The following is a 15,636-nucleotide window of genomic DNA, read 5'->3' as shown; positions in this document are numbered from 1 at the left end:
GCTGATTGTGTACATTGTGTCCTTATTGGGAAGAAACAGCTGCACAATAAAGAAATTATCTGTTAATAGGGTATAGATTCTTCTGTATTACTGAGATAAGGATATGTTAATCTGCAGTATGTACTTTTAATAGGCTTGTGCAAAAATTTAAGGCAGTTAGTGCCAAACTGGGAGGCATTTCTCGTGACAAACTCCACATATTCTCTGCATGGCATGTAAGATGCATTTACTACAATTGTTCAAAATCTGATGTATCATACAAGTGATTAAACTGATAAGCACCCTCTGTGTAATTGGAAGCATTGACTGCTGAATAAGCACACCTCCAGCCTTGCTCATATTTCCTTCTTAGTGCATTCCTCAATTAAAAAGATGATACAGCAGCTATTCAGTCTGAAAGTAGTTCCTGTCTTATTGTCCTACTATTGCTAAAGGATCCTCTGCAGTGATATTCTAGCAGAAGCTCTCTAATAACTCTCTTGAGATCTACAGTGATTTCGTCCCAGAAGTCCACTATTGCTTCCAATGCCTATTCAGATCTTGGACACATAATAGAACCTCTTACCAAAATCCAATTCCTTCTTCGCTTCTGACATCAACTGTATTGGAAATAACACAGAATATTACACAACACATGACAGCACTTGGCAGCATCAACTTTATTTCCAATCCTTCTAACAAGCTACAAACACAAAGGTTCGTCATTTTGTAATCAAAGACTACAGAGATGCTCCTCCACATTCTCTCCACCCTGGTAAGTTGCCAGAGATATGACCAGCTGGATGGACTTTGTAACAGTTCTCTTATCTGTGCCCCCCCTGCGGGTTTGGGGGTAAGAATAGGCCCGTGGTATTCCTGCCTGTCAGAAGAGGCGACTAAAAGGAGTCTCATGTGTTTCGGCCCTTATGTGATGGTCCCCTCTTGGGTTTGACCTCCATATTTCAAAATTAATCCGAAGAATGAGCCAATTGGGGAAGGGCGCCTTACTTGGTGCATTGTGTCCATCGGCATTGTGATCTTTAGCTCCCCTTTCTCATCATCACATTGCAGTCCCACCCATTCTGCATGTCTTGGGTGAGAATAAGCTGTGCACTATGCAGTGTCGCTTCCTGCCCTGGTTGTAGCCCCCTGACACACAGGGATCACTCTGCTGATGCCTACGCCGCTAACTCCCCACATATGCCAAGGATTAGATGCCTGTCTCCCTGGGGCATCAGGACTCCCCGCAGTGGCCATCCTGCCAGGTGGCCCTAGCTGTGGCTGGGTGGCGCCTGTGGAGAGGGCCCTTGGTCAAAGTGGGTGGCATCAGGGCGGATGACACGCAATGAAGCGTGGCACATCTTCTCTTGCTAGTGGCCAGCCGCCAGCAGTCTCTAAGCGTTTGAGGGCTCACTTAAATGTGCAGAAGTATGACCCCAAATCATTCCCCTCCCTGGCCACACCTTGGGAGGAATGTAGGGCTTCAGAGTGACAGGATCTGTATTCTCCACATTATTTAGTTTGCAGCAGAACTGATGGGTACTTCTCTCTGGAAACCAAGCCTCTGTTTTTTGTTGAGCAGCTGGAAGATAAGTTTGGGGAAGTGACAGCACTGTCCAAGATGCGCAGTGGGTTGGTTTTGATTCAGGCGGAATCCCCAACCCAGTCCCGAGCATTATTCACATGTGACAAGCTGGGTGATATCCCTGTTTCGGTCACTCCCCACAAAAGCTTCAATATTGTCCAGGGCATTATTTTTCATTGTGACCTCCTGTTACAGTCCAATGACGAGTTACATGCTGATTTAGAATGGTGGGGTGTTCATTTCGTCTGGCACGCTTACAGGGGGCCAAAAGACAATAGGGTTGTTACTGATGCCTTCATCTTGGCCTTTGAAGGTGATTCATTACCTGAAAAGCTCAAGGTGACAGTGTACTGCTGTGACATCAAACCCTACGACCCTCCTCCTATGCGGTGCTTTAAATGTTGAAAGTTTGGGCACATGTCCTCCCGGTGCCTTTCCAGAGCCACATGTAGAGATTGCGGACGTTCGCTTCACCCGAATACTCGATGTGCGCCTCCTTCCACCTGTGTGAACTGTGCACAGCATCACTCCCCCTGCTCGCAGGACTGCCCGGTACTCCAAAAGGAGCGTAAAATTATGGAGTAAAAGCCCCTGGGCAGGCTATCTTACTGTGAGGCTAAACTAAAATATGAAAAGCTACAGCCTGTTCCCATGGTATCTTCTTATGCCACTGCCATGACAGCGTCATCATCGATGATGCTGTTACGCCCACCATCTGAGGCTGCTCCTGTGGGTCCTCAGGGCCACCCATATTCCTCCCCCCTCCAGATGTCTGGGGGAAAGACATCTCCTGCTCCTCCCAGAGATTCTACTTTGGGAACGTCGCCCCCCAAAAAGCCAGGGACACTGGTCCCCTCCCTCCCGCCAGAGAAGCAACAGTCTCCTCTGGCTCCTCTCGTGCAGAAGGGGTCCCTTGGGACTCTACCTTCCACGATCCCCACCAGTGGCCCAGGGGACACCAGCCAGTGGCTGAAAGAGCCACTGGCTGCTGGTCGAAGGGCTTCAAGGTCTTTGTCTGTCCCTGAAGCTACTTCTGAGAAGCCCTCCCAGCAAGCCCCTAAGGAGCAGCAAGAGGGCAAAACTTCAAAGAAAAACTCCACTAAGAAACAGGAGCCTCCAGTGTCCTCTGTACCAGCACTCCCCCATGTCTCTGCATCTGATGACGAGATGGAGATTCTGGCGTCCGCTGAGGACCTAGATCTCGCTGACGCCTCGGATGCAATGGTACTGGATGCCAGTACTCAGCAAGTGGCAACGGGTGCTGCTGAGGCCTAATTTGCCTCCTTGGTCACTCCATGCCGCTCCAGACGACAGAAAGCATCATTCTCCAGTGGAACTGCTGCAGTTTTTTCTCCTACCTGGCTGATTACCTCAACTCTTAAGCAATACCCCTGCCTTTTGCATTGTCCTTTGGCAGACCTGGTTTCTTGTCATGTGGACCCCCACCCTTCGTGGCTACTACAAAAACCGTCCTGCCTGTGACAGACTGTCGGGTGGCGTATGTATTTTTGCCCTTACCTCTGTCTGTAGTGAACCTGTGCTCCTTCAAACACCTTTAGAAGCTGTGGCTGTCAGGGTAAGGACACCAAAGGAAATTACCATCTGTAACATCTACCTTCCTCCAGATGGTGAAGCACCACCCCATATTTTAGCTGCACTCTTTTCGCAACTGCCCCCACCTTTTCTCCTTCTGGGTTATTTTAACGCCCATAATCCTTTATTGGGTGGAGCCAAGGTTAATGGCCGTGGCAAAGTTGTCTCAACCTTTGCCTCCTAAACGCAGGTGCCCCCACACATTTCAGTGTGGCACATGGCACATATCCGGCCATTGATCAGTTTCCAGTCATGGTCTCCTCCCATCTATCCACTGGAAAGTACATGATGACTTATGTGGTAGTGACCACTTTCTATGTTTCCTGCCCCTACTGCAGCATCCCTCATCTCGACGCCTGACCAGGTGGGTTCTTCCCAAGGCTGACTGGAACACCTTCACATCCGCTACCAACATAGTATATCCGTCGCATGCCACCATCGATGAAGTGATCCATATCATCAGTAATACCATTGTCACTGCAGCTGAATCAGCAAGCCCTCGATCCTCCAGTTGCCCCCGTCTGAAATCATTGCCTTGGTGGTCACCTGAAATCGCTGCAGCCATTAGAGACCATAGGCGGGCCGTCCAATGACGTAAGTGTCATCCTTCCCAGGAGAACCTTATCTCCTTCAAAAGGCTCCAAGTACAGGCTCGCCTCCTCATCAAACAAAAGAAGTAGGAGTGTTGGGAACATTACGTCTCCACCATTTGAACAGGAATCTTCTGCTCTCAGGTTTGGACCAAGCTCTGTCTACTTTATGGCTACCAGAACCCAGCAGGAGTACCTGGCATTTCCAAAAATGGAGCTGTATCTGCCAGTCCCAACGTAATAGCAGAACATCTTGCTGAGCATTATGCTTGCATCTCTGCATTGGCTATTTACCATCCCACCTTTCGTCTCCTCAAACAGAGGGTGGAGCGACACTGCCTCTCTTTTGCTCCGCGCCGCCCTGAGCCTTACAATGCTCCTTTTAGTGAATGGGAATTCCTTAGTGGCCTTGCCGACTGTCCTGACACATCCGCTGGCCCAGATCACATCCATTCGCAAATGCTGAAACATCTGTCATCGGATTCCCAACACTGCCTCCTGGCTGTCTTCAATCGCATTTGGAGCGATGGCGAATTCCCATCACAGTGGCGGGAAAGTGTCATCATTCCAGTGCTAAAGCCCGGGAAGAACACACTAGATGTTGACAGCTATCGCCCCGTAAGCCTCACCAATGACCTGTGCAAGCTGCTGGAACATACGGTGAGCCAGTGGTTGTGTTGGCTCCTTGAGTCTCCGGACCTCCTGGCTCCATCCCAGGGCGGTTTTTTGCCAAGGGTGCTCCACCAACAACAACTTGGTGTGCCTGGAGTCTGCGGGTGACAACACCTCATTGCCGTCTTTTTCGATCTCACGAAGGCCTATGATACTACTTGGCGACACCACATTCTCGCTACTCTGCATGAGTGGGGTCTTCGGGGCCCACTCCCAATTTTTAACAGAACTTTTTATCGTACCGCACTTTCAGAGTTCGCGTTGGTGCTTCCCATAGCACACCCCATACACAAGAGAATGGGGTCCTGCAGGGCTCTGTCCTGAGCGTCCCACGCTTTTTAATTGCCGTCAGTAGTCTTGCACTAGCAGTAGGATCGTCAGTCTCTCCCTTCCTATAAGCTGACGACTTTTGTATTTCTTTCTGCTCCTCTTCTACTGTTGCATCTGAACGCCGTCTGCAGGGAGCTATACAGAAGTCACAGTTGTAGGCTCTCAGTCACGGCTTCTAGTTTTCGCCCGCCAAAACTTGTGTGATGCCTGTTGTCGTTGTACCGTCCACCCCCATTCAGAACTTCACCTCGATGACCAACTACTAGATAGGCTTACCGCTTTCTGGGACTGATCTTCGATGCCCGCTTAAGTTGGCTTCCCCATATTCATCAGCTTAAAGACAAGTGCTGGCGGCATCTTAATCTACTTCGATGCCTGAGCCCCACCGACTGGTGTGCTGATCATCGTACACTACTGCGGCTGTACCAAGTTGTTGTACAGTCCTGTGTGATTAAGGAAGCGTGGTGTATGGTTCAGCCGCCCCTTCTGTACTGAGTCTACTAGACCCTCTCCACTGCTGTGGAGTTTGCCTTGCTACGGGAGCCTTTCGATCTAGCCCCCTGAACAGCCTCCTTGTAGAAGCTGGCGTTCCTCCATTGTGGCTCTGGCGGCAAATATTACTCAAAAACTATACTGCCCACATCCGTAGTTCACCTCGCCACCCAAATTACCGTTTTGTTTTTCCCAACACAGCGGTCCATCTCCCGCAACAGCAGCCCAGAACTGGGAATCCCTTCGCTGTCCATGTCTGGTCACTTCTTCATGACCTTGACACTTCACCCCTACCACCTTTCCTGCAGACTCGCTTCCATACACCTCCATGGTCCATACCTCGGCCACAGCTTCGGTTGAACCTTTTGCTTGCCCCAAAGGCTCAGTCCCATCTGAGGTCCTTTGCCGGAATTTTCTCTCTTTGTTCTTGGCAAGTTTGGGGCCTCAGAAATCATCTACACAGATGGACCACTGGTCAACAGTCTTGTTGGCTTTGCTTATGCTCATGTTGACCATACAGAACAATGCTCCTTGCTGGTTGGCTGCAGCATATTCACTGCAGAGCTGGTTGCCATCTATTGTGTTCTTGAACATATCCGCTCCTGCTCTGGTGAGTCCTTCGTCATTTGTATTGACTCCTTAAGCAGCCTACAAGCCCTCCCTGGTGCATCAGGACTCCCAGCGATGGCCATCCTGGCAGGTGGCCCTAGCTGCGGCTGGGTGGCGCCCATTGGGAGGACTCTTGGTCGGAGTGGGTGGCATCAGGGCGGATGACACACAATTAAGCGTGGTACATAATCTCTTGCTGGTGGCCAGCCACCAGCAGTCTCTGTAAGTGTTCGAGGGCTCAATTTAATGTAAACACGTATGACACCAAATCTTTACTCTCCCTGGTCACACCATGGGAGGAACGAAAGGCTAAGGTTGGCAGTGAAACTTATTCGCTCCGGTACCTAGTATGTACGAGAGCTGACAGGGAGTCTTTCATGACTATGAAGCCTCAGTTCTTTGTCGAGCATTTAGAGGACGAGTTTGGGGAGGTGGAGGGCTTGTCCAAAATGCGCTCTGGGTCAGTCTTAATAAAAACAGCATCCTCTGCCCAGTCATGGGCATTACTCATCTGTGACCAGTTGGGGATATTTCTGTTACCATCTCGCCCATAAGAGTTTAAGTATGGTCCAGGGTATTATATTCCACAGGGACCTTCTTTTGCAGTCTGATGATGAGCTGCGCGCGAATTTGGAGGGACGATGTGTTCATTTCGTCCGGCGCATTCATTGCGGTTCGAGGGATAATCAGGTTGCCACCTGTGCCTTCATCTTGGCCTTTGAGGGTGATACATTGCCTGAGAAGGGCAAGATGAAGGTCTACCACTGTGACGTCAAGCCCTATATCCCTCCCCTGATGCGGTGCTTTAAGTTCTGGAAATCTGGCCATATGTCTTCCCGCTGTACTTCCAGTCCACATGTCGAGATTGCGGACGCCCATCACTTCCCAATACTCCATGTGCCCCACCTCCCATCTGTGTCAACTGCGGAGAACATCATTCACCTCGCTCGCCAGACTGCAGGATTTTACAGAAAGAGTGGAAAATAATGGAATATAAGACCCTGGACTGACTGACCTACACTAATGCTAAGCGGAAGTTTGAATGCCTCCATCCTGTTCATATGACCTCCTCTTACGCCACTGCGACCACTGTTCTAGCCCCATCAGCCCCACCTACAACAGTCACCTCTCAGAGCCAGAAGACTACACCTGCCCTCTTGCTTGTGGGGGACACTACCCTCCCTGTTGCTCCTGTGCCACTTACTTTGGGAGCAACACCCCCCGACCCATAGGGGCCATCCGTCCCCACTTCTAAGCCGGAGAAGCGTCTAACTTCTTTGGCTCCTCTCGCTCGCAAGGGGACCCTTGGGTCCCTCCTTTCCCAGGTTTCCAACAGTGGGAAAGATGACACCCACCAGTCGCTGAAGTGCCCACAAGAAGCTGGTCCTCAGGCTTCATGATCCTCCTCCATCCCGGAGACTGAATCAGTGACACCCTCCCAGCCAGTGAAACCCAAGCAGCAGCGAGAAAAGTCCATGAAGGAGACATCTAAGACCAAAGAACTTGTGGTGGTACCCACACCACCACTCCCTACAGGCTCTGTGTCTGAGGATGAAGTGGAGATTCTGGCATCTGCTGAGGACCCAGATCTCCCCGGACCCTCAGACACGGATGTCAATTGCACACATCCTCAGTTGGTGGCAGCAGGTAACCCAGTGGTGTAATCTGCCTCCTTGGTCCCTTCACACCTTTTTCGGCCACAGAACATGTCATTCTCCAGTGGATTTGCAGCGGTTTTTTCCACCACCTTGCTGAGCTCCGACAACTTCTCAGCCTTCGTCCTTTCTTCTGCATTGCTCTCCAGGAAACTTGTTTCCGGTGATGCGAACCACCGCCCTCCATGGCTATCAGGGTTATTATAAGAATTGGGCAGCTTATGAGAGGGTGTCTGGTGGCATCTGCATCTATGTCCTTAACTCTCTTTACAGCGAGTGTGTACCTCTTCAAAAACCTTTAGAGGCTGTCATTGTTCGGGTGTGGATGCCTCAGGCTGTTACTGTCTGCAGTATCTATCTTCCACTGGATGGTGATGTCCCACAGCATGTATTGGCTGTGCTGATAGACCAACTGCCGCTACCTTTTCTGTTACCGGGCAATTTTAATGCCTATAACCCTTTGTGGGGTGGCTTGGTGGCAACAGGCCAAGTCACTGTCATTGAGCAAGTGTTGGCACAGCTCGACCTTTCCCTCTTAAATAATGGTGCCTCCACACATTTCAGTGTGGTGCATGACATGTATTCAGCCATCAGCCTTTCAGTCTGCAGCCCTAGCTTTCTACCATCTGTCTAATGGAGTGTGCATGGCGACTTGTGCGGTAGTGACCACATTCCGATCTCTCTGTCACTGTCGCAGCGTCACTCTTCTGGGCGCCCCTCCAGATGGGCTATGAATAAGGCTGCCTGGGACTTGTTTGCCTCCATTGCCACTATTGAGCCTCTTTCTAATAACGCCATTGATGTGGTGGTTCACACAATCACCAGCGGCATCGTTTCTGCTGCAGAATCTGCAATTCCCTGTTCTTCCAGGTCCCCCCAGCGGAGGACTGTCCCTTGGTGGACACTCGAGATTACTGGAGTGATTAGAGATCGCAGGCGGGCCCTCCAACATCATAAGTGGCACCCATCCATTGAACACCTCATTGCCTTTAAACGGCCCTGTGCCCGAGCCCGATGCCTTATTCACCGATGCAAGCAGGAGTGCTAGGAAAGGTATGTCTCGACCAGTGGCATCCGTACCTCTCCATCGCAGGTTTGGGCCAAGATCAGGTGGCTCTATGGCTATCGGACCCCCGTCAGCGTACCTGGGCTTTCCCTGACTGTAGCAGTGTGTACTGCCTCTGACACAATTGCAAAACTCTTAGTGGAGCATTATGCTAAGAGTTCCGCTTCTCTGAAATACCTGCTGGCCTTCCGCTCCCTGAAAGTGTGGTTGGAACATTGGAGCCTTTCACTCCACACGTGCTACCCTGAATTGTACAATGCTCCATTCATTGAGTGCGAAATGCAAAGTGCCCTAGCCGCTTGTCCTAATATGCCTCCCGGGCCGGATCGCATCCACTATCAGATGCTCAAACACATCTCAGTGAACTGCCAGCGGCGCCTCCTAGACATTTTCAACCGTATCTGGGTTGAGAGTGAGTTCCTGTCTCAGTGGCTGGAAAGCATTGTCATACCAGTGTTGAAGCCTTACAGGAACCCATTGGAGGTGGACAGCTACTGCCCCATTAGCCTCACCAATGTTCTGTGCAAGTTGCTTGAATGCGTGGGAGCCGGAGGTTGAGTAGGCTACTTGAGTCTTGGGGCCTTCTGGCTCTGTCTCAGGGTGGACTCTGTAAGGGCTGCTCTGCCACCAATATTCTGGTCTGCCTATAGTCTGCCATCCGTACGGCATTTACCTGTTGTCAACATCTGGTTGCCGTCTTTTTTGACATGTGAAAGGCATACAATACCATATGGTGACATCACATCCACACCACGCTTCGTGGATGGGGTCTTAGGGACTTGCTCCCGATTTTTATTCATAATTTTCTGTCGCTTCATTCCTTCCGCGTGCTAGTTGGTTCGTCCCATAGTTTCCCCCGAGTCCAGGAGAATGGGGTCCCGCAAAGCTCTGTCTTGAGTGTGTGCCTCTTTTTACTTGCTATCAATGGGCTAGCTGCAGCTGTGAGAACATCCATATCAGCTTCTTTCTATGCTGATGGCTTTCGCTGGTACTATAGCTCCACTGGAATTGAGGTTGCTGAACGGCAGCTACAGGCCGCTATCCGCAGGGTGCAGTCGTGGGTCATCATGCATGGCTTCCAGTTCTCGGCTGCCAAGACCTGCATCATAAATTTCTGCTGGTGTCACACTATCCATCGAAGCCACGGCTTTATCTTTGCAGCAAACCTCTTGCTGTGGTGGAGACACACCGTTTTTTTTTTTTTTTGGCTTGCTTTTTGATACCCAGTTGACTTGGCTCCCTCATATTTGAGACCTTAAACAAATGTGCTGGCGGCATCTTAACGCTCTTCATTGCTTGAGTCACACCAGCTGGGGTACCGACCAGTCTACCCTTCTATGACTGTATGAGGCATTGATTCAGCCCCGTCTCGATTATGGGGGCCTGGCTTATGATCGGGATCACCTTCCGCATTGGGGTTGCTTGACCTCATACTTCACTGCAGGATCTGACTTGCAACTGGAGCTTTCCGCATAAGCCCTGTAAACAGCATACTTATGGAGACTGGTGTCCCTCCATTGTGGAACCGGCACCTATGTCTACTGTCTGCTTATGCTGCATGTGTTTGTAGCTTGCCCGGGTATCCAAATTACCGTCTCCTGTTCGCCAACTCGGTCGTCCATCATCCAGATCGGCGGCCCAGGTCAGGGTGTACCATCGTGGTTCACGTCCGGGCTCTTCTCTCTGGGCTTGAGTTTTTCCCTCACCCACCTCTTTTCCGGGCCCATATTCGTATACCCCCGTGATGTGTGCCCTGCCCATGCCTTCGGCTGGATTTGGCACAGGCCCGAAGGACTCAGTCTCTCCTGAGGCCCTCTGCCACCGCTTTCATTCCATCCTAGGCGCATTTCACAGCTCTGATACGGCCTATACCGACAGTTTGATGGTTACTGGTCGAGTTGGTTATGCTTTTACTCTTGGGGATCATTCTGAACAATGCACATTGCAGACTGGCTGCAGCGTTTTCACTGCAGAGCTTGTTACCATCTCTCACACCCTAGAGTATATCCGCTCCTGCTCAGGTGAGTCCTTCATTATCTGTAGTGACTCCCTGAGTGGTTTACGAGCTATTGACCAGTGTTTCCCTCACTCTCATCTGGTGATGGCTACCCAGAAGTCCCTCTATACTCTTTCCCATTGTGGCTGCTCCGTGGTCTTTGTGTGGAGCCTGGGTCATGTTGGCATCCCAGGTAATGAACTTGTTAACATGCTGGCCAAACAGGCTGTCAGTGCACTGGCCTTGGAGATTGGCCTTTCAAAATGTGATCTCCAATCAGTTTTGCGGCAGAAGGTCCTCGACACGTAGGGTGATAAATGGCGCACTCTGCCTTCACCCAACAAACTTCGGGTCGTCAAGGAGACTACAGGTGTGTGGCGCTCCTCCTTGCGAACCTTCCACAAGGACTCAGTTGTTCTCTGCCGGCTACACATTGGCCACACCTGACTGATTCATGGTCATCTCTTGCACCGTGAGGACCCACCCCTCTGTCGCTGTGGATCATTGTTGACAGTGGTCCACATCTTGTTGGCCTGTCTGCTTTAAACTGTGCTCAGGCAGACGTTTCCGCAGCCTGATACGCTCCCTGCACTTTTAACAAATGACGCTGCAATGGCAGACTTAGTTTTGAGTTTTATTCGTTCAGGGGGCTTTTATCGCTCGATCTAAGGGTTTGTCTTTTTTTGTGTTGAGTCTGGCCTTTGGCCTACGGTTTTAGATTGGGTTTGCTTTTTTTTTTAATCCCTTGTGGGTGCTTCATGGTCGTGGAAAAAGGGACCAATGACCTTTGCAGTCTGGTCCCTTCAACCCCCACAAACCAACCAACCAGTTACTCAGCTTGGTGTTTCAGGGTGTCCTCCTTAGGGATATCATGCCAAATTCTGACCAATTGGCATGTTAGATTATCAAAAACCTGAGCTGATTGGAGGGCCCTGCCCATAATGCTCCAGACATTCTCAGCTGAGGAGATATCTGACAACCTTGCTGGCCTAGGTAGGATTTGGCTAGCATGCAGACAGCCACCTTGTGTGGGTGGAAAGACATTATTGTGCTGAAATGTAAGCCCAGGATGGCTTCCCATGAAGGGCAACAAAATGTGGTGTAGAATATTGTCGATGTGCTGCTGGGCTGGTAAGGGTGCCTTAGATGACTACCAGAGTGTCCTGATATGTCAGGCCGCATGGTAGGGGGCAGTCAGGTTGGTATCCCACCATTGTGTGGAGTGTCTCCACACATGTCTTCTATGGTTATTGGGCTCAGTTTGAAGTGGGACTCATCAGTGAAGACAGTTCTACTCCAGTCAACAAGATTACAGGCTGAATGTGCTCGACACCACTGCAAACAGATTTGTTGGTCCACAGAGGTCAATGGTAGTTGACTCAAGGGGCACCATAAGCTCAGCACCCTTTCTGTAAACCACCTGTTAATGGTCCTCGTGGTCAGTGAAGCACCAGTTTCACATTGGATCGATGATGATGATGATGATGATGATGATGATGATGATGAATCTGGGACTCTTGAGTGCCTCTCTAATGATTGCTCAATCCTCTGGGCCTGTCGTCTCTCTCTAGATGTAGGATAGTGGCATTGCTCATATTCAAAAGTTGAGCAATTTACCGATTACTCCAACCGGCATCTTTGAGCTTTACAACATGTCCTCTCTCTTATGCTGACATCTGCGTTTAATGTTCATGTGCCTGTCTGCAAGGCATAGTTATTGTCCATCTGAGTATATGAATGAAGTTCACAAACACTTTATGTCCTGGCATCAACATGTCCCCTGATTACTATCCTTGCCAGCTGTGCAGTGAAATTACATTACAGTGTCACACATTCATCTATCGGCTGCCAAAGTTTGCAGTTTTTTATTTTCTGTCAGTACCTGTATGTATATCAATTTGTGGCGAGTTTGCATAACTCCTTTGTGGTGCTTCATTTTTCTGTATTACAATGTATTTACTAACTATGTGTAATTTTTGTTTTAGTTTAAAGGCAACCATTCATCCATAGTGGACCACTGTGTGGAGCAAGAGACATGTAAAATGAAATGGCATTCACACTAGCTTTTGAGCTCTTTTTTTTGGCAAAAGTGCACACACAGATACACAAGTGCTGTGTCCACGCGAGTACGCATTTGGTTCTCTGTTTGATTGTGTTGGTGAATGTGTATGTACCTTTGCTAGAAAAAGAGCAACCGCTCAAAAACGAGTGTGAATCCTGTTTCCTGTTACATGTCTCTGTACTCTGTCAATCGATCTGCTATTGGCGGTTGGTTGCCTTTCCCATATTTTGGATGTTGCTCCGTACAGGAATTTCCATTATTGTTTTACCTTTTAATTAACTTATTCTTGTTCCATTTTAATATCTAATACATTTGTCTTTAAATATTCTAATTGGCCTCCTTGCTGTTGCTATCAAACAGCAGGCTCTCTGAAACATCTCCTTACTTGGTTATCCTACAGATGGCACAGCACTACTTGGCTCATGCTCCATAATATTGTGGACCATTTTGACAATGAAAATAAGTTTAAAAAATTATCATTTGCTGAATGAAACATAATCATTACAGGTTGTTTTCTTTTCTTCTGCTGAAGCCTAAATTCCTTCATCGTGTCTGTTGCTCTGGAGGGTCTGGGTTTTGCTAGTAGTGTTGTAAGTCTCCATTTGACAAGAAAGTTTGTTGGGGAGAGCAATTGGTTGTCACTGGTATTGAGGGTTGCTTTATTATTGATGGGTGTTGTTTGCATGCTTTTAGCATCCCTACTTCAGCATCTGAGTGTTTTCAGATGTATCATTTCCTGAATCCCACCATCCTCATGCATTAAGCTGAGAGCCATATTGGCAAAACAGAGAGAACTATTTTTCAGTATCACTCTGGTTGCCATAAGCAGCTTTTTGGGAAGACCTTTATGTTCTTCGGTGGTATCTGTTAACTAAAGTTTTGTGCCATGCTCAGTTCTTTTGATGTATTTGCAAACAGTTTGAATTTGTGAATTTAATGTGATCTCCAAACACAATGACAGTGATATCAGCATTATTCCATCCACTTCATTGCTTCACATGTGTTAGTCTGCATAACTTTGATGAAGATTCAAATGTATTGACTCACTGACTGAGGAGTGTCAAAACAGCTGTAATTTTAGGCCATCAATTAAAGCTCTGCTATGAAAGTAAACTGGCTGTCAGCATCTAGTATACAGTGTGTACCTTTGCATTTGCTTCTGAATCCTGTTGCATATATACATGCCATTTGGATTTAAGTGGGACTTGGACTGCCCATGTTGACCATTATGAGATCCATGGAAACACTAAAAGAAGCAAATAATTTCAGGCCGCCGTAAAATAATAAATGATGATTCCTTCTACAGAGGGAGCAGATGGGTCTTTCTTCCCCCATGCAGTGTCTGACAGTGTGGTACTGACTGGGTCTAAGGATATCCTGATTGCATGGTCTCAGGATATCAAGCTGATCAAGTGTGTGTGCTATTTTCTTACAGTCCTGTACCTGATGACTACATTGTTGGCAAAACACACACTATGCCAATGTAGTACAGTGGTGGGGCAAGTGGTGTTGGTATGCAGCCAGTGATCCTTGAGAACGTTCTGTATACACCTACAAAACATGAATCACATTGAGCATGTAGCACTCGAGAAGAACTACAATTGGTTGGCAGTTGATCCCTGCCACTGAACTTACTGAAATGCCAAAATTTATTTTAATTGAAAGAGGTATAATGGGCAACTACACTCATGCTCATAAATTAAGGATAATTGCAGAATGTGGTGCCACACAACGTGGTGGCACTAATAGCATAGGCTTACAGAGAACACATACGACACAGATCTGTAAGTCCGTGATATTGGTGATAAGTTGAGAAAACTGTCCCGAAACACATGTGCTACGAAACGCCACTGTTTCCTGCACATGTTCCCCCGACACCAATATGGCATATGATCACCATGCACACATACACAGGCCGCACAACGGGTTGGGATACTCTGGATCAGGTGGTCGAGTGATTCTAAATGAATCTTGTGTACTACATCTTCCAAGAAGAGCTGCAGAATGTGAATAACTTAATGCCTACAGATATTATAGAAAGCACATAGTGGTTTTGTTCAAGAACAATGCCAAAGACAGAGATAATCTTGTCCCAAGGATTTCTTGAATCTGTCAGTCGGCTACTATGAGTGTTGTTTTGACCTTCATTAGATACTATCTGTTTCAGGGTTAGCACTTCCAAATCATTTAGAGCAGCTTGAATAATCCAGTTGTGATCTTTATATCATGCATGTATTCTCTTTGTATCCTCATAAGTTAAGCAGTCACACCAGTGTTATCCGTCAGCAACTTAGGTTCTCCTTCAGGATACCTGGAAAGAGGTACTGGTAACATACAATGGAAGGTAATAGTAATTTCAATGTGTTCTGAATGCATAGCAGCTGAAATTGGTGACAAATAAACAGTAGCCATGTTACTAATTATTAGTTCAAATAAAACCATTGTAAAGTCAATTTAGGTTACTTCCCAAATAACCATAGAAAATGTGATGAGTATGACCTACAGAATGTACACTCATGCTCACAAATTAAGGATAATGCTGATACATGGTGAAACAACGCTCTGGTGGGCAGTTTGTGGGTTTAAATCACCTCGGGCTATGACCATGGGGTGCTGCTGGTAGCAGTCCACATACACAGAGGTGTATTGGTGCATGTCAGAGTATGGTGCAGCGAGTAAGTGTGCAGACATTTTTAGATGTGCTAATGGTGACTGTGTGTTAAAAATGGCTCAAAGAACACATGAACACATATTGATGACATTATGAGGGGTAGAGTACGAGGGTGACTGGAGGCTGGTCAAACAAAGCAGGTCGTAACACAGGCCCACCGTGTGCCACAAAGTGTGATCTCAAGGTTATGGCAATGATTCCAGCAGACAGGAAATGTGTCCAGGCACTACAGCACGAGACGTCCACAGTGTACAACGCCACAAGAAGACCGATATCCCACCATCAGTGCCTGCAGGCGGCCATGGAGTAATGCAGGTGGCCTTGCTCGGGACCTTA

General features: G+C 48.3%; 1 protein-coding gene across 2 annotated transcripts in view; it reads left to right on the top strand.

Annotated features, from left to right (window-relative positions):
• Positions 1-15,636, top strand: part of LOC124802537 (zinc transporter 6-A-like) — a 108,753-nt gene that overhangs the window by 15,289 nt on the left and 77,828 nt on the right. The gene's annotated exons all lie outside the window — the stretch shown is intronic.

This window comes from Schistocerca piceifrons, chromosome 6 (assembly GCF_021461385.2).
Source record: "Schistocerca piceifrons isolate TAMUIC-IGC-003096 chromosome 6, iqSchPice1.1, whole genome shotgun sequence".
Taxonomy (NCBI): domain Eukaryota; kingdom Metazoa; phylum Arthropoda; class Insecta; order Orthoptera; family Acrididae; genus Schistocerca; species Schistocerca piceifrons.
This window is presented reverse-complemented; position numbering and strand designations above follow the sequence as displayed.